The following is a 24932-nucleotide window of genomic DNA, read 5'->3' as shown; positions in this document are numbered from 1 at the left end:
TTTTTTTTGAATTCAAACGGCTCGATAAACTTTCGTTTGGAGCCAAGAATTTGAAATTCGAACGAAACCCTAGGGATTTCTACTATAAATGCTCATTTCGTGACCCATTTGAGGGGGGGTTTTTTTTTTCGGAGCGACGAGAAAATCGGATAAAAAAAAGAGAGTTCTTTAGATGCCAAATTTCCCTAGAAATTAAGAGTCTTCATCAGTTTCAAACATTTTCTAGAAACTCGTTTGAAATACAAATCGGCTTTGTTTTTACTGTTAATTTTTCCTTCGCTACTGTTTCGGGTCCGAGTTAGAATTAAGGTCTCGGATTTTTGATAGTGTTTGAGGTTGTATCGAAACCTTGTTTATCGCCCTACTTTTTCTTCAATATTGGCGGTACTAATCATTCTTCCTGTAGGTGTTTAGTTTCTGTTTCGACCTGGTTTATTTGTTAATTTGTTGCGTGCTTTAGTGGTTGATTAGATAGCTTAAAGCATGATTAATATGTATTTAGTTGCTGTTATTTAGTTCCCTGTGGATAATTGCAGGATAATTGTGTTTCCTCCATATCTTAGTTTATAATCAAATGTTCAACAACATTCCAATCCTTCTCTTTCTCCTTGGTCAAGCAGTTGTCTCATTAGCATCCCTTACAACTCTTATTTTTCATCGATTATATGAATGGTTCTTGCTTAGTTTAATTTCACTTCAGCTAGTCCAGAAAATCATAGCTCGTTTGGTCTGAGCATATATCTTTTTTGAAATGGTTAGGCTGTTCCTATTTTAGTCAGCTTTTTAAATTTTGTAGAGTGTTTCAGTTCGCCAACAGTATTCCTCCATCCTACTAGGAGTTTGGATTAAATAACACTTCCCGGCATCAGCCTGAGTATTAGTTATTACTCGTTTGTTTGAAACAGCAGTTGACTAAGATTTTGTTCATCCAAATTGCTTCTTGTCTAAAGTATCTGTTGTTTCAGTTGTATCCGAAAGTGAGCCTCTTTTACCTCTCTGTTTTGTGCGTAATAACTTTTAATATTTCTATAAGCAAGTGTAGTTGATAATAGTGTTCCACACCAACCATCATTTTTAAGCTAATGATCTTGTTCATGTGTGTGCTTCTGTGAATCTGTTTAAGAAAAAGAGATGAACTGAAATGCTGATTTAGGTGTTATCGTAAGCTATAAAACTGGTAGTTGCTTAGATACACTGAAGCTGTTTGTATTGACTAAAGCGGCTTGAAATGTCAGCCTGCTGGTTCTATCCTATATGGGCTTAATTTATCCATCTTTGCTTAATTTTATGCGACTGGCTGTCAAAAGATTGAGAATCCTGCTTTAATTGTTTGCTGTCTCATGCTCCTGTGCACTACTATATAATCCAGAAGTCATTCATGATTGGGAGGCTCCTGTTATTGCCTTTGCTATGCAAATTTTGTGCATCTTGTTGTCTTAGCATATTTTCTAGTTAATTTTTTGAGAAGTTCACCGCCACTACTGTGCAAATTGCGTGCTTTGGTAAGACTCAAATATTTTAATATTGTTGAAATGGTGAAGTAGTACACCTCTATATGCTTGAGGTATATTCATGAAAACACATTAGTTGGGACATTAGTTGGTCATTATGGATTAAGCTTGAACCCTCCCCGGCATTAGCCATGCCTGGAATTCATGAAATTCCTTGGAACTTGTGCAACGTCGGGAGGACGGGGGCGAAAGCTTTCCAATATTAACCTTCTATAAATCCCTATGAATGTGTATACATGAGATATACTCGAACATACATAATATACATGCAGAATCTATTGAATTATCTTAAGTTTACATTTTTATATATATTTAACTTTATTCATCGATTAGATACTAATCCTTATCTCTCTTTTTATGCATGACTATCGCATACGAGTCCGAGCGACTCGTTCTTCTCCCGCATTCGGAGTTGGGCTGAAAGCCCAACATAATCTCGCTCAAGTCATCCCTGTCCAGCCCAGTCCGCAGCACAAGAAATGGAAAACATAAATTCTGGGCTCAAAGCCCAATAGCAGCAGACCAGCAATTCCGAAATGGGCTGAGCCCATTTAATATAATTTGCTCTTTTATTTCCTTTTATGCATTTGATTTGTATTTGTGCAACTAACACTTTACCTTGTTTATTTCCTAGTTAGAATGAACCTTAGCAAACTTAGTGGGACTTAGTCTTAAGAATGGGTAGTAAATTAACAATTAATTCACAAGCTTCATTCTTTTCATTTATAGACTAGTTATAACATTTAATTTTTATTCTATTCATTTAGGATAATTAATTTGCAAGTAGTGAAACTATATACGTATGAGTTAATGGAACCATTTTTTTTTAAGATTTCAAAGGCTATTAATATACAAATATAAGTTCAAGAACTTTTATAAATAATTTCTTCAAAACTTATCAAACTATACGTGTTTTAGCCGAATACGACTAATAGAATTAGAAGAAGAAAACCAATTACCTTTTTGCATTTATTTAATAAGTCTGGATTTTTATATTACTATAACGTAATTTTATTTCGAATTTTAAACCCGCTAAGCTTTCTTTTAAAAGGTTTCTATTTATATGCAAGCCCTTGCATTTTTGCAAACTATAGCTTAAATAGCATTATTATTCAAAACTTTAGCAATATTTATAAGTTTTATTTTAAAAGGCGTTTGCAGTTCCCTTTATGCAAGATTAATATATTTGGCACAAGTTTTTTTATTCTAAATAACATTTTAAAGTCCTAGCAATATTTATGAAACGTTGTATTTTTTTAAAATCTTAATAACTCTTACAAGTTCTATTAGCCTTTAAGGTTCTTTGCATACATTACTATTCTCAAATTTTATTTTAGCTAATATTATTTTCCTTTAAACTTTAACTATGCTTGTAAGCTATTTTCTTAAAATTTAAGCATTATATTTAACCTTAATTAATTAACCTAAGTTTGGCCGGTAAACCGTAGTTAACGGATCCTAGAGGATGCCTAACCCCTTCCCTTTAGGATAAATTAGAACCCTTACCTAGAATTAAGATTAAGCAGACCATTAACGGAGGTTTAGCTAGGCTTTACCTTAGTTAATAAAATAGGTGTCCTAATTCACCCTTTAATTAATTAGGTGGCGACTCCTTAAAATAAGCAATCTCCAATATGTTGTACTCTAATTTAACCCGTTTAAATGGGGTATAACATTCATACGTTATCCTTGCTAGAATAAGAGGATATTCAATATTTACTTTGTTTCCAAGACAACTCCAACACAAAACGAAACTATAATCGCGACTACACGTTGTCCGGATCTCGATTAGTACTCCGTAACTTGAAATTTACTCAAAATCCTCACTTTTATGTGATATATGAGCTCTCATATACTGGCTGAACTTTCTAGAGCTCTTTAGGGAATTATTATGGAGAAAAATGGGGGGTTTTCCCCTTATATAGTGGGTTAGAGTCGGTGGGCACTGTAGCACTGTAGCAGCGCGCGACACTATGCGTTCGCACAGTGCAGTCCCCTGCTCTGACCGCCTAACTTGTAACGTCCATAATTCTCTACTCCGACGTCGTATCGACGAGCGGCTTGTTGCGTTGGAAACTAGACTTCATGAACTTCAATTTAGGCTTTTGCTTTACTTCAAAACTCCTCATATACTAAAGGATATTCTTTCTCAAATTTGGACCAAAATTGCCCCTTATATTTTTCTATAAAATCCAACAAACTTAATTTCCTCGGTCCACTTGCCCTCCAATCCTTCCGTAGCTTATTATATGAACTTAAAACCCTTGTAACCATGAGATAGGTGCATATAGTATGACATATCCTAGGAAGTCCTCCAGGGCTACACTTAAAACAACTAATGCCTAATAGATTTCACGTACAAAACTACGAGGTGTAACAACTTATTATATAAGTACATAATAGTATTTAATTACTAGGGATTGAGGAATACATAACTTTATAGATTTAATTTAATTAAAAATTGTATTATCTTATAGTGAGCCCTAAAATCTTGTCATATTCTTAAATTTGGGATTTTGTACAATCAACTTAAGGTCTTGAAAAGTCAGGTTTGTTTTTTATTTTTCAAATGAAAACGTGTCGAGTTCAAGTATGAGTTGATAATGTACTTTTATTATATTACTACCGAATTAATATTTGATAATATTGAAGTTTGTACTTTGCTATTGTAATCGATAAGTTTTTTAAGAGTCGCATGCCTAACTTTGTCGCTAGTAATTAGCACATTAAAGATAATATAAATAGAAATAGATTTATTTCGATATTTATTAATTTTAAATTTCACCCATAATTTCACGCACAAAGACTTTTTGTAAAACAATTTTTTTTTCGTCTTACATAATCATCTAATACAACAAAAAAATCAATAACATCGAGTTTATACTATAATCACTACTAAAAAACTACTGAAAACCGACCAAAAAAATTTGCTATTTTCGACATCATGAGGTCGGTTTCTGAAAAAAAGCGACCTCAAAAGTAGGTCTGGTATGGGCTGGTCACAAATAATTAGCGATCTCATGAGGTCGGAAAAAAGCGACCACACGTGGTCTGTACATGATGATTCGTCCCAAAAAAAAAAGGAAAATTAACATACCGACTTCATGTGGTCGATATATTAAATTATTACTTTTTTCATTAAAAGCATTAACGACCACATGGGGTCAGTAAATTATATTAGTTTTTGTTTATTTTTTCAAGTTACCGACCTCATGTATTCGGTATATTGAAAATTTTATTTATTTATTTTTGTGTTACCGACCACATGAGGTCGGAAACTATAAATTTATGAATAATGACAACCATGAACTGACCTCACGGCATTTAGATTTTAAAATCTGAATATTGATATGAACATAACCGACCTCATGTGGTCGGTTTCTTTAAAATATGGAATATGATATGAACACAACCGACCACCTGAGGTCGATTTCTTTAAAATCTGGAAAATAAAATTAAAATAACTGACCTCATGAAGTCAGTTTTCTACAGAAAAATTGGCAGCATTCTGCTACTTTTGCAGCTGCCCACCTGTCAGCAATGAAAACCAATTCTATATTTAGCTAAAACCAGCTCAAATAGCTGCTAACAATCCAACAAGCACATATAATAACATGCTACAACCCGCACTACATCAAATTCAACTTGAAACTACTTCAAAGTTGAATCAAAATGTAATTCAACATTTACAAAAAACAATAAATTACTTCAACCTTTGCAAACATCCACAAAACATTATACTAGTCTACATTAAGTTAGTCTACAACATCAAACTACTTCAATATTCACAAACATCCAACAAACACTTTTACATTTTTACAAATCCACCAAAAAATTCATAAGTTAGTAAGATACTTAAAATTCAACCATGTCGTTCTGTGTTTGACACGTGCTCCCCATCATCATCACCACTACTTGGCTCATCTACAAGTGCGTGTTCTTGACCAACCTCCGATGTCGTGACCTAGATTGAGAAAGGGGAGGTTGACGCTTGGAGCTACGAGCGTCATCCGGACAAGGGGGAATCCTCCTCGAAGAAAGTAATAAGTCTAATTGAGCTTTCACACCCGCAAATTGCTCGTCCCTCCGTATCTCCCTCCCCTCCGCAGCCTGTAGCTGCTCGTCTCTCCGCCTATCCCTAGCCTTCGAGGCCTGTAACTGGATAGATAGCTTAACAATCTTCTGCTCCATGGCCATAACACTCGCTCTATCTGACGACCCGGCATCATTGGAAGAACCTATGCCTTGCAAGGGCGACTGAAATTTACGAAATGCTCTATTTGCCATTCCATAAGTTGTGCCAAACCTAGTGGGGCCACCAACAGTCGCAATCCACAATTCATTCAATTGTTCATCTGTAGGCTCTGTGCCAAGTGGAAAACTACTGCATAACTCTGCCCGTGATTATTGAAATTGAATCTGAAATTGAACAAGGAAAATCAATTGTTTAAATGGTAAAACCAATATAAGACACTATTTTATCGAAGCATCTAATTACAATTTCAAACTTGCACCCCATTCTCAAAATCTGAAAATGGAAGGGAAAGCGATATAGAAATTACTACAATGATACTACATTGTTGCTAAAGAATCAAACAGAGCACACAAAGGCCAATCATCTGCCCATAAAGAAAAAGGAAAAAAGAAAATTAAAGCAAGTACCTTAACGTAAGGTTGGTGGTTTCTGGTGAAGTTGTTAGCTTTTAAACAAAATCCAAACTCTTTGTCTATTTCTTGACTTCAAATGAATAATACATATTTTGATCCTCACATTGAGCTACTAATACCAAATACCTTATACTATCTGTTAATTCACACAGAACTAAAACAATAATCAAATGGCCTCTACTTCCATCAATTTAACAAGAATATGCAGACAAAGCTTATCAGTAGGTATTACTAACTATTATCAGTAGGTATTACTATCTATTAAAAAAAACGCTGTTTAGATGTATCTGCTGTTCCCCGAGTCATTAAATATTGATGAAGTCTTAGAGTGAGCTGGGCGTCTTCCTACAAGCATTAACTGTCCATTCATACTTCTAGCTGATATCCTATTCCTTAACAAGCATTAAATGTCCATTCATACTTCTAGCTGATATCATATTCCTTACGTGTCTGATGCTTATATCAGCTTCAAGCCCGTCATAATATGGATATAAGAAACATGCTTCTTTCATTTTCTCCCGCATCCATCATCGTGAATATGCACCAAGGTTTAATTATTTTATGTGGGTGGAATTAAAAGGTCAAGTTTCATACTTTAACTACTATCTTGATAGTTGTTAAAATGAGGAAGAAGAGGACTTATTGATACCTCTCTTCAGCTTAACAAAACTAAATGAGCTTCCTCTGTTATAGCTAAGTGATACCAAAGACTACCTCTCTGGTCTAATGTCATTGCAAAGATTTTCCTTGCTAGTTGCCTCCATTACTGTGATGGCCGGTAGAAACTCGGTTTATTTTTTCAACTTAGACTCATGTATGTATACGGTGAAAACCGGGTCAATGTAAGACCGGTGAGACTGGGAGCCGAGGGTAGATCCAAATGAGCACGAGTATGTTCGGTCTTTTCTTCAGACCGGGGGGATTGCACCGAATGCGGCTGACCCGAGATAAGAGAAGTGTATCCGTTGATCCGGTGTCTCCGAACCAAACTCAACGTGGCCGTTAGTCCGGTTTCTCCAAGTCAAACTCACGTGGCCGTTAGTCCGGTTACTCCATGTCCGAGCTGAACGTGGCCGTTGATCCGGTTAACCAGTTACAGTGCTGCCACGCGTCAAGATCATTCTATCATTTTGTACTGACGACCGTATGGGTATCAGATCGTACGGTCCTATCTTATCCTTTTAGGGTTTCTTTATTCTAAAAGGCTTTGTATGGTATTCAAAGCCCATGAGGCAAACTTATAAATAGAGGACATTTTTCTACTTTTAGGGGTTGGCTTTTTCAGATCTAGAACATTGTAATAGAAAAATATATTGAAGCTCTCTCTCTCTTTCTCTAATTTTAGTCTGGATATGTAGTATTCTTTGTCTTTGTTCATCCATTCAATACTATATATATATATATATATATATATATATATATATATATATATATAGCTTAATCACCAATATCAATAAACTTATTCAAGGCATTAGCACATATATCTATACATATTATAACAAACAAATTCGTATATATTTCGTCTCAACCAAAAATAGATTAAAATTCATCCACATATCCTATACCTCACTTACAAATTCAATTGTTACCGAAATTTGGGGTAAACAGTTTGTTGCCCACCGTGGGGTTAGGATAATAGTGATTTTTTAGTCTTTGCTTCTACCTCTTTCTACCCGTTTGATAAAGAAATCTTCTACTAATTTCTGCAAAAAAAGGACCAAATGGCAAGCAGCGGACAGTCTGGTCATGTCAACAACAACGAGACTCCAGGACCGAAAATGAGAACAGTGGGTTACGAAACCTACCAGCAAATCCAATCGATCCAAACTCTGTTGATTCGAGGGAAGGCCTCAACCGGCAGAACACGGTGAACCAGAAGAACGCCGTTTTACCGGCCACTGATCCCTTGAATACTCATAACTGAATTACTTTATCTCGGGCCCAAGGCCGGAAAGCACCGGATACTCCGGATGAGATTAACTTATGTTTAATTTTTGAAATGTTGTAGGAACAGGGAACCGCCATAGCCGAACAGGGAATTGCAATAGCTCAGTTGCAAAGCAAAAATGATAAGGCAGCCCCGGAGAGGTCGAAAGGTGTCACCGAACCGAGGAGGGATGAAACACGGGTAGTCGAGAATAATGGATCGGGAGCCGGTTCATCCACCGAAGTTCTGAAGATGCTCGAAACCTTGGCAAATCGGGTAGATTCAATTGAGAAGAGGGTGAAAACGTATAACTCTTGGGTGGATCAGCTCCCGGGGGCTCTGCCGATTCTAAAAGGGCCGGATTCGAAGAGGTACATTCAAAGGCCTTTCCCACCAAGTGCGGCTCCGAAGCTGATCCCGAAAAGGTTTAAGATGCCGGATATCCAGAAATACGACGGTACAAACAGACTCACAGGAGCACGTGACTTCGTACACCTGTGCCATAAAAGGCAATGATGTCGAAGAGGATGAAATTGAGTCCGTTTGTTGAAAAAATTTGGAGAAACACTATTGAAAGGGGCGCTGACCTGGTATGACCATCTGCATGAGCATTCCATCACTTCCTTCGTAATGCTCACAGATGCGTCCATAAAAGCCCATGCCGGGTATCTTCCGCATAGCCCAAAGGGATGATGAGTTGTTACTAGAATTTATAAACCATTTCCAAAGGGAACAGATGGAGCTCCCTTCGGTCCCGGAGGAATGGGCTGCACAAGCTTTTACCAAAGGGCTTAATCCTCGAATCTCAACGGCCTCATTCAAACTGAAAGAAAACTTGTTGGAATATGAGGCTATAACCTGGGCAGATGTTCATAACAGGTAAAAATCAAAGATTCAGGTAGACGATGACCAACTCGAGCTTCCCCTGGGACCCATAAATATGAGCAAAAGCTCTGAAAGGCCGGGGAAAGTTTACAAGCCGGAGACGCGATCATCGAGGGAAAGATACCGGCCATACTCTCATTCAGAAAACCCAAACTTTAGATCGAAAAGATCAAGGGTTGGCCCCAGTCACTTCTCTGGTCGGGGTGATAAACGGGTCGAGCGCCCGTCGAACAGTCGAGGTCTATTATTTAGAAGTGATGCCGAGAGTTCGTCTAGCAACAAAGACCCGCCAAGAATATCGGAGTACAACTTCAGCATCAAACTTCGGATCTCGTCTCGGCTATCGGCCGTATCACGGAAGCAAGATGGCCAAGGCTATTGAGGTCAGACCCGGGTCAACGGGACCCGAGCGTGGTGTGTAAATATCATGAAACCCGAACTGAGGACTGTCGTCAACTAAGGGAGGAGGTGGCTCGCTTATTGAAGAATGGCCACCTTCGAGAATTCCTGAGTGAACGAGCTAAAAGCCACTATAAGGAAAGGGAATCACACAAACGGGCCGAACCGGTGGAACCTCAGCATGTAATCAATATGATAATTGGGGGAACAGATGCTTCTCGAGGGTCGGTGATGAAACGAACAAAGGTTTCCGTTGTACGTGAGAAGCGCAACCGGGATTACGTACCCGAGGGTTCCATCTCCTTTAGCAATGAAGATGCAGAAGACATCATCCAACCGAACAATGATGCATTGGTAATTTCTATTCTCATTTTTAAATCACAAGTTAAACGTATTTTGATTGACCCAGGTAGCTCGGCTAACATCATCCGGGTGGAGAGTGGTAGAACAAAGGGCTACTCGACAGCATTATGCCGGTAGCCAGTACTCGGGGGTTCAATATGGCAAGCGAAACCACGAAGGGAGAGATTTCTCTGCCAGTCAACATTGACGACATCATACAACAGACGGTATTCTATGTCATCGAGGGAGATATGAAGTATAATTCTTTGCTTGGTAGACCGTGGATTCATAGCATGAGAGCAGTGCCGTCGACACTACATCAGTTGGTGAAGTTCCCGACCCCGGAGGGGATAAAAACCATCCGAGGTGAACAGCCCGCTGCAAAGGAGATGTTCGCGGTCGAGGAAGCGCCATTTTTTCCAAAAAAGCTGAATCCAAGAGATGATGAATCGATCGGAGGCAAGGATGCCAAATAACAACTAAAGGGTACGGGTTCGAAAGTAGAGCATAAGGGGTCGGACCCGGTGGATGAAGAGGATGATTTCGGCGTACCCAGATCGTTCGTATTATCGAATGATTCGGATGCAACCAAATCTACCGTGGAGGAACTGGAACAAGTCATCTTGTTCGAATATTTACCAAACAGAAAGGTATACCTGGGCACGGGGTTAACCTCGGAGCTCAGGAATAAGTTAATTAAATTTTTTCAAGCTAATGCCGATTGTTTTGCGTGGTCCCATATAGACATGACAGGTGTGCCACCGGAAGTGACGACTCATAAGCTCAGCCTTGATGGGAGATTTCCCCCGGTGAAACAGAAAAGGAGGCCCATGGCAGAGCCGAAACATGCCTTCGTAAAAGATGAGGTAACAAAGCTTTTAAAAATAGGCTCTATCTGGGAGGTAAAATACTCGGACTGGCTAGCTAATGTAGTGGTGGCGCCGAAGAAAGGTAATAAATTTAGAATGTGTGTTGACTATAACGATTTGAACAAAGCATGCCCGAAGGATTCATTTTCGATGCCTCAAATCAATCGAATGATCGATGCGACGGTCGGGCATGAGATGTTAAATTTTCTCGACGCTTACTCTGGGTACAACCAAATCCGGATGCACCCGGAAGATCAAGAGGAAACATCCTTTATTACCCGATACGAGACTTACTGTTACAATGTCATGCCTTTCGGGTTAAAAAATGCCGGAGCAACTTACCAACGCCTAGTTAATGGAATGTTCGAAGAACGGATAGGAAAACAATGGAAGTTTATATTGATGACATGGTAGTCAAGTCCTTGGAAACAGAGGACCATTTAAAGCATTTGCAGGAAACCTTTGATGTACTTCGCAAATACAACATGAAGCTCAACCAGGAAAAATGTGCCTTCGATGTCCGATCTGGCAAATTTTTGGGTTTCATGGCGTCGAACCGGGGAATTGAAATTAACCCGAACAAGATCAAAGCCATCGAGGATATAGAGGTGGTTAATAATGTCAAAGAATTGCAGAGGCTCACCCGAAGGATCGCAGCACTGAGCCGTTTCATTTCGAGGTCTTTGGATAAAAGTCACCGCTTCTTCTCATTACTGAGTAAGAAGAATGACTTTGCCTGGACACCGAAATGCCAAAAAGCCTTGCAGGAATTGAAAAGATACTAGTCCAGTCCACCTCTGCTGCATACACCGAAGGCGGACGAGCAGTTGTTCCTCTACCTTACCGTATCCGAAGTAACGGTAAGTGGTGTTTTGGTCCGAGAAGAAGCAGGTACGCAATTTCCAATATATTATGTGAGTAGGACTTTAGGGGATGCGGAGACTCGTTATCCCCCTCGAAAAGTTGGTTTTGGCATTGGTAAGTGCTTCGGGAAAGCTGAAACCTTATTTTCAATGTCATCCGATATGCGTAGTAACTATTTACCCGCTAAAGAATGTCATGCATAAACCAGAATTATCGGGTAAACTGACCAAATGGGCCGTAGAGATTAGCGAGTATGATATCGAATATAAGCCTAAGACAGCCATTAAGTCTCAAATCTTGACTGATTTTATGGCAGATTTTACCCCCGCCATAATTCCCGAGGTCGAAAGGGAATTATTGCTAACCTCGGGAAAGGCTTCGGGTATCTGGTCTCTATACACAGATGGGGCCTCGAACTTAAAAGGTTCCGGGTTAGGCATCGTTCTTAAAACCCCCGCCAGTGATGTCATTAGGCAATCGGTTAGAACTGTTAAATTGACTAGCAACGAAGCCGAGTATGAGGCTATGATTGCAGGTTTGGAATTGGCTCGGAGTACGGGGCCTTAGTAATCGAAGCAATATGTGACTCCCTCTTAGTCGTTAACCAAGTGGATGGGGTCGTCGAGGTTAAGGATGAGCGTATGCAAAGATATTTGCAGAAAACTCAGGTGATACTGCACCGGTTTAAAGAGTGGACCATGCAGCATGTACACATGGAGCAGAATAACGAAGTCGACGTATTGGCCAATTTGGGCTCTTCAGTCGAAGGGGAGGAAATCAACCCAGGTACCATAGTGCAGTTGATGAAATCGGCGGTAGAAAACGGGCATGACGAGATAAACACGATGGGTTTAACTTGGGATTGGCGCAACAAATACATCGACTACTTGCAAGATAGAAGGCTCCCGAGTGACCCAAAAGAATCACGGTCACTAAGGACCAAAGCAGCACGATTCTGCTTAATAGATGGTCAATTGTATCGACGGTCCTTCTTCGGCCCCCTGGCCAAGTGTTTGGGTTCCGGAGAAATCGATTATGCGATGAGAGAAGTCCACAAGGGTACTTGCGGTAATCACTCCGGTGCAGAAGCCTTGGTTCGAAAAATTATCAGAGCCGGTTATTACTGGAACCGGATGGAGGATGACGCGAAGAATTTTGTCCGGAAATGCGAAGGATGTCAAAGGCATGCCCCGATGATCCATCAGCCCGGGGAGTTGTTACACCCGGTGATATCACCTTGGCCCTTCATGAAGTAGGGAATGGACATTGTTGGTCCTTTGCCATGGGTACCAGGTAAGGCCTGTTTCATTTTATTTATGACTGACTATTTTTCAAAATGGGTAGAAGCGCAGGCCTTCGAAAACATTAGAGAAAAGGAGGTTATTGACTTCATATGGGACCATATTATCTGTCGTTTCGACATCCCGGCCAAAATAACTTGTGATAACGGCCCTCAGTTCGTTGGCAGCAAGGTCAATAATTTCCTCGAAGGGTTGAAGATCAAGAAGATTTTATCTACTCCGTATCACCCGAGTACAAATGGATAGGCGAAATCCACAAACAAAACAATAATTCAAAATCTAAGGAAAAGACTTGAAACATCAAAGCATCAATGGAGGGAGGTGCTATCGGAGGTATTATGGGCTTACAGAACTATATCAAAATCAAGCACGGAAGAAACGCCTTTCTCGTTGGTTTACGGGGCTGAAGCTCTGATCCCAATAGAAGTTGGCGAACCGAGCCTCTGATTCAAATACGCCACTGATGGGTTAAACGAAGAGGCCATGGCCATAAAACTCGACCTCGCGGACGAACTACGCGAAAATGCGTTGGTCCGTATAGCAGCTCAGAAACAGAGAATGGAGAGGTACTACAACCAGAGGGCTAATTTTCGGCATTTCCAAGTTGGGGACTTGGTGCTTCGGAACGTTACTCTGAACACCAAGAATCCCAATGACGGGAAGTTGGGTCCGAACTGGGAAGGGCCGTACAAGATAACACGAATAATGGGCAAAGGGTCGTACCAGCTGGAATCCATGGACGGACAACGGTTGCGCAATAATTGGAATATGGCCCATTTGAAGAGATGCTATTGCTATGGTATGGATACCAACCCTTGTGATCATTTTTCATTGTTAACCTCCGTTCTTTTTTGCAGAAAGTCGAGTACCGGACGAAGTTAGGTCTGAAAACACGTGCTGCACTCTTTTCCTTAGTACGATTTTGTCCCGAAGTGGGTTTTCCGACAAGATTTTTAATGAGGCAACAAGTACAACGTGTTACTTTATGAAAACGAGGCAAAGTATCTGAAAACTCGAGATCCACCCCTCAAGTGGGGACTTAATAGTGCTTACCTGATCATGCAGCTCGGATAAACACTAGGGGACTATCATACCCACATCAGGGTCTACCCCGGTAGGTTAAAGTGAATTCAACCCAACACGGCAGACGAAGGAACAACACGTTAAGTGCTACCCCGAAAAAGTCCTCGAAATTTTATATTTCTTATCTTTGTCTAATCCCAGACCTTCTGTGTTAGGTTTCAATGTAAGGACCAAACGATCAAAAACGAATCGTGTCCACTTAGTATTTGCTACGGCAAAAACAGAAGGAAACAGATGAAGTCTTCATATTATGTACGTGCAAATACTTGCAATATATAGAAAATTATAAAAAATCTATCTCGGATATGTCTTCTTATTAAAAACCCCATACCGGGGATTACCGTCTAAATTCGATAAGGGCAACAAGGTCGCGTTGAACCAAAGCCAAAATCTTTTAACACTCTCGAATGGGGACTGCCGTATCAAAATTTGACAAGGCATGGATCCAGGTGTCCGAACCTAATCTATGATAAGGGATTCAGGTGTCCGAACCAAGCGGTCGGAAAACCTCAGCCCTAAAATGCCTAACGTGATTCGAAGACGTCTGAATTCACAAAGCATAAATAAGTCTCGCGGGCAAATCACTCGATCAAATCCTCGAACAAAAATGTACCGAACGAAGAGAAAAGCCAACACTTAGGAACAGTCGAAACCTTTGACTATTCCTAACGGGATAAGTGATCAAGGCAAATATCATAATAAGCATTCGGATAAAATAATGAAGAGACAATCAAAAGGGAAATGCTCATTTCATATACGAAGGGTTTTTACATTTGAAATTTTCACAAGTTAAATAGCAAAAACAAAATAAAGGCTAGTGCAAGCCCTGATCTACTCGGTGTGACTGGAGCCGAAGTCCTCAGAAATTGTTTGCTCAGAATCTTCAGACTCAGCATCAAGGGCTTTCTTAGCCTCCTCATCGATTGCTTTGGCCTCGAGTATCTGAGCCTGGAGGTCCCCCAATCCTTGTTGAGCCTATTCAAGGGTAACCCTCTGGGATTTCCACCGCTCATACTCGACCACAATCGTAGTACGAGCTTCGGTAACCTCCACATCCTTAAGAGACTCTTCTAAGTCGGCCTCAGCTTTTACCAATTTAGCCGGTATTTTGGATCTCTCTTCGAGAAGAGTTCTTTGAATTTGGTGAGCCGACTCAAGCTTGGCCTGAAGCACGTCATTGGCCTCGGCTGCCTCCTCAAACTTGCTCTTGAGCTAGTCACTAATCCGGGTTCGAGCCTCGGCCTTCTGTTCGACCACCCTCAACTTCTCCTTGTCTTTAGCATTTTTGGATTCAAGCAGTCGATGCCTCTCTGCCATTCTCATGACATCGACCTTAACTGAATCAAGTTCACTTCAAAGTTGGGAGATAGTGGCCTCGAGTTCCCCGAGCCTCGAAGTAAAACGGGCATTGTCTTGGCTAAGGCCGGCCTTATCCGCTTCCACGAGCCGGTTCTTTTCAATCATTCCGGCCAACTCGGCCTTCAAACAAAGATTTTCGGCCTTCGCCTCTTCGAGCTTGGGTTGAAGGTTGGAAAGGGCAGTGGTTCGGCTCAATTGATCTTCTTTTTCTCGCAGAAGGTGCTGGAACTTCTCCGTTTCATGACCCTAGGCATCCAGCTGGCCCTTTAAGTCGTCAACCTCGTGCTGAGCACGGATAAAGTCCTCATTGACGAGCACAACACTCTGCAGAAGAAACAAACAAAGTTAACTTGGATAAATCTAGAGCTGAGGATCACATTGAATTATGGAAAGATTAGATGATAAGCTTACCCGGTTGCCTACATGCATGCCCTCATTAATGAGGCACCGCCAGGGGACTCCGGCTATCTTTCTCTTATCTGAGTCCGAAATGAGAGGCCTCAGATAGCTTGCTACTCCCACAAGACAGAACAAAAAGCTGCAATCCTCGGGGACGGTGACCATGGCCGACCTTATCCTTCTCGGTTTCACGCTAGGGGCCGAAAAGATACCTACTAGACTATCCCTTACACCCGTTTCGGTGGCCCGGCTAGCTGCCCTCGTGGCCCGAGGGATAGGGAGATGTTCGAAACCAGAAGCTTCCCCGATTGTAGGTGGGATATCCGAGAACATATCGTCCAGATTATCGGACCTTGGCGCAGGAGTAGGAGAAGCTAGAACAGCCCCAGTAGCCTCGGGAGAAATAGGTCCCTCGGATGTTGCAGCTTGATCAGCACCAGGCAGTGGGCTGGTATCCGTTGGAGCCTCGGTATTGGGGGCCGACTCTGCTCTTTTTTCGGCCTCAATATTCGAAGATGGCCCGGATCTTCTAGGCCTTTGCAAGGGAATCTCTTCGGGTGAAGCGTCACCTGAAATGTCAATGAATTCAATTGACCTTAGAGGAGTTAGAAAAAGAACTTCTTCCCCACCTGTGTGCGGAGCCAGAATGGAAGGTCATTCCTCAGTTGTAGGAAAGGACAAAGTGGCAGCTTCCTTCTCCAGAACAGAGGCGATAGAGGGGCCCTCACCAACCCTTCGAATAAGAAAGTCGAACTTTGATTCATCCCTCAGAGTCCGAACAGCGCTCCTTGCCCTTTTCTTTGGTTTATGCCCTTTGTCCGAGGGCTTTCTCCAATTCTTACCCGCAGCAGCAATGAGCCGAGATGCCCCTGGCATATCAAATTCAGGAACCGGTGCAGCAGGCTCGGCTGTTGGTTCCGATCTTGGCTCCACCGAGCCCTTGGGTAAACCTGAAGGGAGGATGCAATATATACCAAATCAAGGAGAAGATTACCATGATTTGGGCAACCAATCGGCCACGCGACAGGTTCCCCCATGTCCGTTGTTCATAAGTGTGTTAACTGATGATTGCTCCAACCCATTCGGTAAGGTTCCGGATGGCCGGAGGTATCCATGCCTCGGCTGGTAAAAAAAAATAGGGGTGGGGGGAATCACATATATGCAAGGGAACAAGTGTTGACAAAGCATGGAGGAAGAATAATTACAGAAGGGAGAACTGAGAAACTTACGCCTATCGTTCCACCTCTCCGGAAAGGGCATATACTCAGCCAGAATAATGTCCACGATTCTTACTCGGACATAACGTTTCAACCACCCTCGATCTCTATCCTCGTCAAGTTTGGAAAAGATCGGGTTCCGACCTCGCTTGGCGAGCTTTACCACCCCCCTTCGGAAGAGTCTCGGGGAATACAACCGGATGAAGTGCGCCATGTGAATTCCCTGATAATATTATTGGCCAATAACCGGAGGCAGGCCACGGTCCTCCAGATAATCCGACCAATTTGGGCCAAGGTCACGTTATACATCCGGCACATCTCCAAAATAATCGGGTCAATTGGAGGGTTGAGTTTGAGCGTAAATGTGTAGGTGTAAATGTATAGGAAACCTTCTCTGTCACACCCTTAATCCGACAGTGTGATGGGCACTCGACCCTTACTCTAGGGCCGAGCGAACCCGCCGACTCTGTGACATTCATAATCATGTCGGGCCTTTAGTCATAACATAATTACAAAACGGAAATTTTTCGTAAAGTCAAACATACTTTTTTCATCTTGTTCAGTGTCAAATAAAACTTGTAACATATGGAACGTATAATACAACACATAATAATACGTCGGGCTTACATAGGCGACATAATCGACATCTTATACCCACGACATTAATGTTCGCAAAGTCTCTAGCACGAACATGAAACCATAACATAATAATCGACTCGGGCAAAGCCTGAGAAAATGGAGCTCGCCAACCCGCCGAACATCTTCTACTAATGTCTTTCGACTCCGGGAGTAATTACATACATGAAACGCGACCGAAGAAAGGGGGTCGCATTTTAATATGACCGAGTATGTAAAGCATGGAATACAGAAACGAAATCACAACCAAAATAAGGAGTACAGAAAATGTACATGGTAGTCAGAATATCGAAGTACATGCCTCTGTAATACAATTAGTGCATAAAGGGTACAGAAGACAGATATAATAATCAGAATGCTCAAAATACTTAGCCTTCTTTTTAAAAACATTTCTATCTCATGTGTATGTAAAATAAAACATATCATAGCAGCTGACATTAACCGATGTGGGATTTGCCTAAACCAATGTGGGATTCGCCTAAACCAATGTGGGATTTGCCTAAACCAGCGCGGAATTTTGCCTCGCCACTGGGTTTGCCCCACCACCGGTTCTGAAACCAACCAACTGATTATATTCCAGATTACAGATACATAACATATAACGTGTCCCGGCCCTCCAGCGAGGGACTCGGTGAACAGATTCTTCAGATTATCATATCGTCACATCAGACAGATTCATCACATTATCGTATCATCACACTAAACAGAATCATCAGATTGCACATCATCAGATTATCGCATCATCAGAACAGACTCATTATATTGTCAGATTATCACATTATCAGGTTATTATATCATCAGATCAAACAGATTATCATATCATAGAGCCTATGCGGTCCATAATGGGACCTGGCGGACGGAACGTGGTCGCCCATCCTGCCTTGGGCGCCACAACTCATCATACTTCAGAAGTTTTCAGATCTCCTGTATCTCCGGCACACATCATCACATTATATCATATCATATCATATCAGAAACTCATCATACTTCGGTAACATATCATATCATATTAGTCGCTCATCATACTTCGGAAACTCATCATACTTCACATGGTACGCACGATAATAACCGGCCCGGGACTCGGCGAAGGGAATAACAAAAATGTGCACGAGCAGAATCGTGGGATCTATATGCCATTCAAACATTCATACAGACTTAGCGGAACAATCAAACAATTTATCTTTCACAATCCAATAGCATTAATCATAGCAACTCTCTTGCGGATATTATTCGAAAACATATCAAATAAAACTTTATCAATCATAGTTATATCTCAAAATCATATGCATACGGATTCTCATTTCATACATTTACACAGACTTAACGGAATAGTCAGGCAAATTATCATTTACAAGCCGACGGCACTGTCCAAATCAAATCTTTTCCAGATATTATCCGGGACTTATCAAATAGAACTTTAGGCGTCATAATCACGTACCAGAATCATATATATACGAATTCTTATTTCAGACTTAACAGATAAATAAGTGATCACATACGGGGGTCGGATTGTTAACTATATTAGGTTCTTTTAATAAATCGTCAGAACTACATAACAGAATATCTTGCGGTTCCACGGACAAGTATCCACCGAACCGGGCCCGCCTATGAACATTATAATCTTAGCACGCCATAGAACCTCCTACGGACGAATCGAAGCGATCCGAGCCTTCCTATGGAAGTTACGAACGTTCGTAGTTTCAAACTCTTTTATGATCAAATCTTTTCATGCATATTCATTTTTAATCATACAAAGGCATATAGACCACAATTTGATTACATTATAAATACGGATATCGAGAAACAAATAAGAATCACGGACATGCTCGGATCGCAGGAGTAGAGTTACCTCGGGGATCATATCATAGCCTAATTTAACTAGGACATGCCAAAGAAAGAAAGGTGAGCTTTACATACCTTGGCCGCCCTCTAAGCTAATCCAAACTTGCGCCTCAGCTTCCCACGATCCACGATAATGTCATTAGACATCCGACATTAGCCATAGACATTGAAGGACCCAATTCCAAGCCATCACTTTATCTACAGAGATTCCGGCAGCATTTCCCCTATATATTCACCAACCCCGAGAATTTAACTCGGCCAATTCAACAGCAACCAAACCAAAAATCATAATGACAATATCGATAGGTAATTCAAGATGTCCAAACCAACATCTAATCTTGTCCGAAGCCTTCCAACTCAACTAGAACAATAACAACACACTTCTCTTTTTCAAATCCATAAACTATATCAACAATTCTATATGTTAGCAACATTATTTTCATCAAGACAAGAAGCCATATTAAAATTACATTGGCTCCCCCAAACAGCCCACACGACATCACCACCTCAACATAAGTCATTAAACTTTCATTCTCACCATATATTTCACAATACGACAACCAAATTATATCAAATAAAATTAGCCCATCTCTTCCACACAAACAGCCACCGTTCGGTCAGCCCCTCAACACACACAACTTCATGCATTTCATCCATTTCAACACATTACGACATGCTCAAAACGCCCATAACAATATCAACCAAACACTAAATAAAATTTGTTCAACATGCCTCCACCAACAACATGCACACGGCTACACTTCAATATCTACATATTCATGATTTTCATTCATTTCCATATACTACAATACCCACAAACCATGCACCACACATGAAAAATAAGATTGAACTATACCTTGTTCCTCCACCTCCTCTTCTCGGCTAGGCCTTGCTCTTTGCAAAACGAATGGTTTTCTTCTTCCAACAACTACTCCACGTCGACGAGGACCCTCCAATTAGTAGAAAACTAGAAGAAAAATAATTTTTCCATGATCACCTTCAAAGGCGCCGCCACTCTTGGCCGTGACTCTCTCTCTCTTTTCTCCCTCTTTTCTAGAACTTAAAATGATGAAAGCTTGCCCTCTTTGATCATCCCTCCATATATATATATATTAATATGGCACATGACCATGCACATGGCCAAGCACATGGCCAGCCATGTGCTCTCCTTTCCTCTTTTTTTTTTCTTTTCCCTCCAAATTTCTTCAAATTTCTAGAGTTTTCCTTAGGTAATAAAAGATGAATTTGCTCACTTAGTCATCTTTTTAATCACATGTATGTTGCATCATGTGGGCCATAGTCCACTCCTACTTGGATGGCCACAAGACTTCTTCCACAAGTCTTGAATAATAATTTTTAAATTCCAAGTTTGCCCTTAATGCTCCATGCCAATAATGTCTACAAGCAACTTACGCCTTAAAGCAAAACCGGAGAATGGCCTCGCCCTTAACTTCCCGCGATTGACTCGGAATATTCCAATGTACGAAATGCGAGGTATAACATTCTCTATGATCGGTAATAGAGTCGTCGGGCCCGGGGGCGAACACTTGCACCGGACGATTATCCCATCCGCAGTCGGCCCATACCTGGGGAAGGAGATCCTCCGTAATAGACGAAGGGTATCGCCTTACGTCGATACCCCTATTCGCGATCGGAGAAGGCTTCTCGACGTCAAATTCGTAGCTGTAGTTGGGTCTGGATGGCACTATGTCCAAAGCAGTCGGTTCAACAAATGTTTTTCCCTTGGGTTTTGAGGCTGGCTCGGCTCCCTGAGAAGAAACCGAGGGAACGTCCTAGGAAGTAGTTTCGCTGTTGGCAGACATTTGGAAGGTGTGAAAGAGAAGATTCAAGAATTTGAAGTGGGAGAGGTAAAATTCAGAAAACGAAACAATGGAGAAAAACGTAAGAAGGATGGAAGAAGCAGTTGAAGGATGCAAAGTGACAAATGAAAGAAGTAGCAAATGTGCACTTTCGATCAAAATAGCAAATGGAGAAATTGGCAAGTTGGCTTCTTACGATCAAATGAGCAAGAAATGAAGAAGTGAAACGATCAAATGAGCAAGAAATAAAGAAGTGAAACAATCAGATGAGCAAGGAATGAAGAAGTGAAAATGGAAAAGTGAAATGGCTAAGGGCTTTATATAGGCGTGGAACTGTAGCGGTTACAGAGAGCAACCAATCGGGCGGCGACACGTGTCCCACAATTAATGAGACGTGATATGAAGTGACGTGCGTTACGGCGGTTCCCGAGGTTGGCCATTCGGGATGAGACATGTGGCCGATGTCAAAAGGACGTGACATAACTGTTCCCGCCAAATTACAAGATAAGAACAAGCTAATGGAACCACCGGTTTTGTGACTTATCAATTTCCCGTTACTCCGGTAAAACTACGGTCCGAAAAGTGTGGGAACTATCTGTATACGGCGAAAACCGGGTCAATGTAAGACCGGTGAGACCGGGGGTTGAGGGTAGGTCCAAATGATCACGAGTATGTTCGGTCTTTTCTTCAGACCGGGGGGATTACACCGAATGCGGCTGGCCCAAGATAAGAGAAGTGTATCCGTTGATCCGGTGTCTCCGAACCAAACTCAACGTGGCAATTAGTCCGGTTTCTCCAAGTCAAAGACACGTGGCCGTTAGTCCGGTTACTCCATGTCCAAGCTGAACGTGGCTGTTGGTCTGGTTAACCAGTTGTGGTGCTGTCACGAGTCAAGACCGTTCTGTCATTTTGTACTGACGACTGTACGGGTGTCAGACCGTACGGTCCTATCTTATCCTTTTAGGGTTTCTTTATTCTAAAAGGCTTTGTATGGTATTCAAAGCCCATGAGGCAAACCTATAAATAGAGGACATTTTCCTACTTTTAGGGGTTGACTTTTTCAGATCTAGAACATTGTAATAGAAAAATATATTGAATCTCTCTCTCTGATTTTAGTCCAGATCTGTAGTATTCTTTGGCTTTGTTCATCCATTCAAAGACTATATATATATATATATATATATATATTGCCACACACACACACACACACACATATATATAGCTTAATCACCAATATCAATAAACTTATTCAAGGCATTAGCACATATATCTATACATATTATAGCAAACAAATCCGTATATATTTCGTATCAACCAAAAATAGATTAAAATTCATCCACATATCCTATACCTCACTTACAAATTCAATTATTACCAAAATTCGGTGTAAACAATGTAATTTACAAAAAATAATTGTATGGACAAAAAAGGAAAAGTTCTCTTCAACTTCTAGATGTGTCAACATCTGACCCATATTACTCTTAAACCCCAGCCCCCTCCCCCCCCCCCCCCCGCGAACCCCTTTACTATTGTCGACCTCCCCTACTTGCCACTTTCCTCCTTGCTCCCTCTCACTTTTGCCCCCCCTACCCTGCAATCTCTCTATCACACAATTATGTCCAGCATGCTCGTATATTTCATAAAAGAATATATGGTTGATCTTGGTTGAGAATTAAAGGGGGGGGAGGGGGGGGATTTGGTCAAATTGTGTTCATCATTTATGCAATGAGAGAGGAAATGAGGGAAGGTCTCAGTTATTCTCAAATTAAAGAGTAGGTCATTTTAGTAGCTAACTTGAAAAGGGTAGTAGTTCAAAGATTCAGTAAGGATCTCCCAAGCTATACTTTACACAAATCGATGAAAAATAAAGCTGGACGGGCAGCAGTCAACATGTATATGACAAAGGTTTATAAAACTCTTAGGGCTCATTTGGTATGATGGATAGAGAAAAATAGTCCTGGGATAAAAATTAGTACCGCCTTATCCCACGTTTGATTGGAAAAAAACTCGGGATAACTAATCTCGGGATTAGTTATCTCGAGATTAGAGTGTTTTTTTATCCCACCTTGAGGGTGGAATAACTAATCTCGGGATTAGTTATTCCAGGATAAGTTGTTTCCAATCAAACGAGCCCTTATGGTTGGTTTTGTGCATTTCTACAATAAAGGCAGAGATAATTCAAGGGTGTTGGAAAAAGTAAATTTCTTCTTTGTAGTGGTTTGATGGACCTATTTTCATTTTCAATCCATTACAAATGGATTTCCCAACAAATAAATCCTTCTTTTCTATACTTGATCAAATGATTTCTGCATATGGTTCATTTCTCTAGACACAGTAAATTTGATGTCTTTTTTTTCTCCTATATCTTAGAAAAATTAATGTTGTCAACAGTGAAGTTTTAATAACTCTTGGAGCTACGGCGGATCCACAAATCATCTTTCCTTATATGTTCACATATATCCACCACCAGAAGCTGCAAATTGCAGTTTGCAGTAGTGCTACTACTATGTATAAATATTTTTCTTCTCTTTTTCATATATTCATATGGAACCAATTATAGAAAGTGAAAAGATAAAAGCAATAGATATATTACTATCCAGAGGGTAAAATCTTGACTTGATAAAAGCACATAAAATGTAGAAGCTTCTGTTTTAGAAAAAGAAATTCAATTAAACTTACGTAGGACTGCTTAGCCCGTTCCTCAATCCATCCGTCCGGTTCTTCATTGTTTTCCTTCTTCTTCACGTGAGTGATTCTGAATGCCTCATCTTGAGGCAATATCCTCTTTTCTTTGAGTTCCTGCAAAAATAATAATTGAGTAATTAATAAAGAAAACGAAATAAATCGATTATCCTACAATAGGACTAAAGGAAAAATACCAGCTCCTTCCTTACGGTCGCTTGACTCTTAGGCCCACTAATGTGTAGGGAGCCACCATTCGTAGAATTTCTAGCCTTCTTCCCTGTTTCACTTTGTTTCTTAAATTCATCAGACGCCCAATATTGCAATAGCTTGTTATAGGCCTCAAGACGGATCCAATCAGGCTTCGCTTGCTCTTCACAAACCCTTCCTAATGCACCCTTTAGCAGTTGCCCTTACGTTTCTTCTGGAAGTTTTGGGCGACATGAGCTTCATGTTCCGGGAGTCAGAAACACTTTCTCTGTAATGAATAGTAATGAGTTCATCAATAAGGAATCAATCAATATTAGTAAATTATTTAAATAAAAATAATAAATTCATATACCATAAAGGTTAAATAGATCTGTCTCTTGAGGTCTGGATCCATCTTGCCCCAAGTCAACGAGTCCGTGAAACAACCTTGTATCGTCCGCGAAAGAATTCTTGAAGCTTTGCCCGGTAAAAAACTGAGAAATACATAAACACTTAAACACTTAGAGGTTTAACATAAACATAAACAAATAACATCTCGTAAAAGGATAACTCATACCTATATCCCACAGGCTCAATGATCAGGCGCCCGGATGAGTCATAATGCTCCAGCAGTGGAGCAACCACACTACCTTCAGGATCGGAGGAAGTAATTTATTATTATTAATTAATATTATTTTAAGATCATTATTAGGTTAATTTGTCTAACAACTCTAAAATATGGTTATAAATATTGCAAGCAATATTGCCCTTCTTCACTCATGCGATATTGCTGGATCGAACTTTCGCCCATTATCAAGATTCTCCACTGCTTCCCTCCATGGTGGGTCGTATCTCAATCTATATACCAAAAGGGTTATTGCATGTATCCAACAGTAAGGCTGTTCTTTTCCTGTTGATATATTTGAGTCAGTTAGATTT

At 40.7% G+C, this 24932-nt stretch overlaps 1 long non-coding RNA gene across 1 annotated transcript; it reads right to left on the bottom strand.

Moving 5' to 3' along the window:
* Window positions 1–5002: 5002 nt before the first annotated feature.
* Window positions 5003–24650, bottom strand: LOC132051646 (uncharacterized). Its single transcript, XR_009413828.1, has 5 exons — window positions 24571–24650; window positions 24367–24487; window positions 24002–24282; window positions 23802–23921; window positions 5003–5930 (listed from the first exon to the last, which is right to left on the bottom strand). It is a non-coding gene; the product is annotated as an uncharacterized LOC132051646 (long non-coding RNA).
* Window positions 24651–24932: the final 282 nt, after the last annotated feature.

This window comes from Lycium ferocissimum, chromosome 4 (genome assembly GCF_029784015.1).
Source record: "Lycium ferocissimum isolate CSIRO_LF1 chromosome 4, AGI_CSIRO_Lferr_CH_V1, whole genome shotgun sequence".
NCBI lineage: Eukaryota > Viridiplantae > Streptophyta > Magnoliopsida > Solanales > Solanaceae > Lycium > Lycium ferocissimum.
Note: the sequence above shows the minus strand (reverse complement) of the source record. Positions and strands in the feature narration are given on the sequence as shown.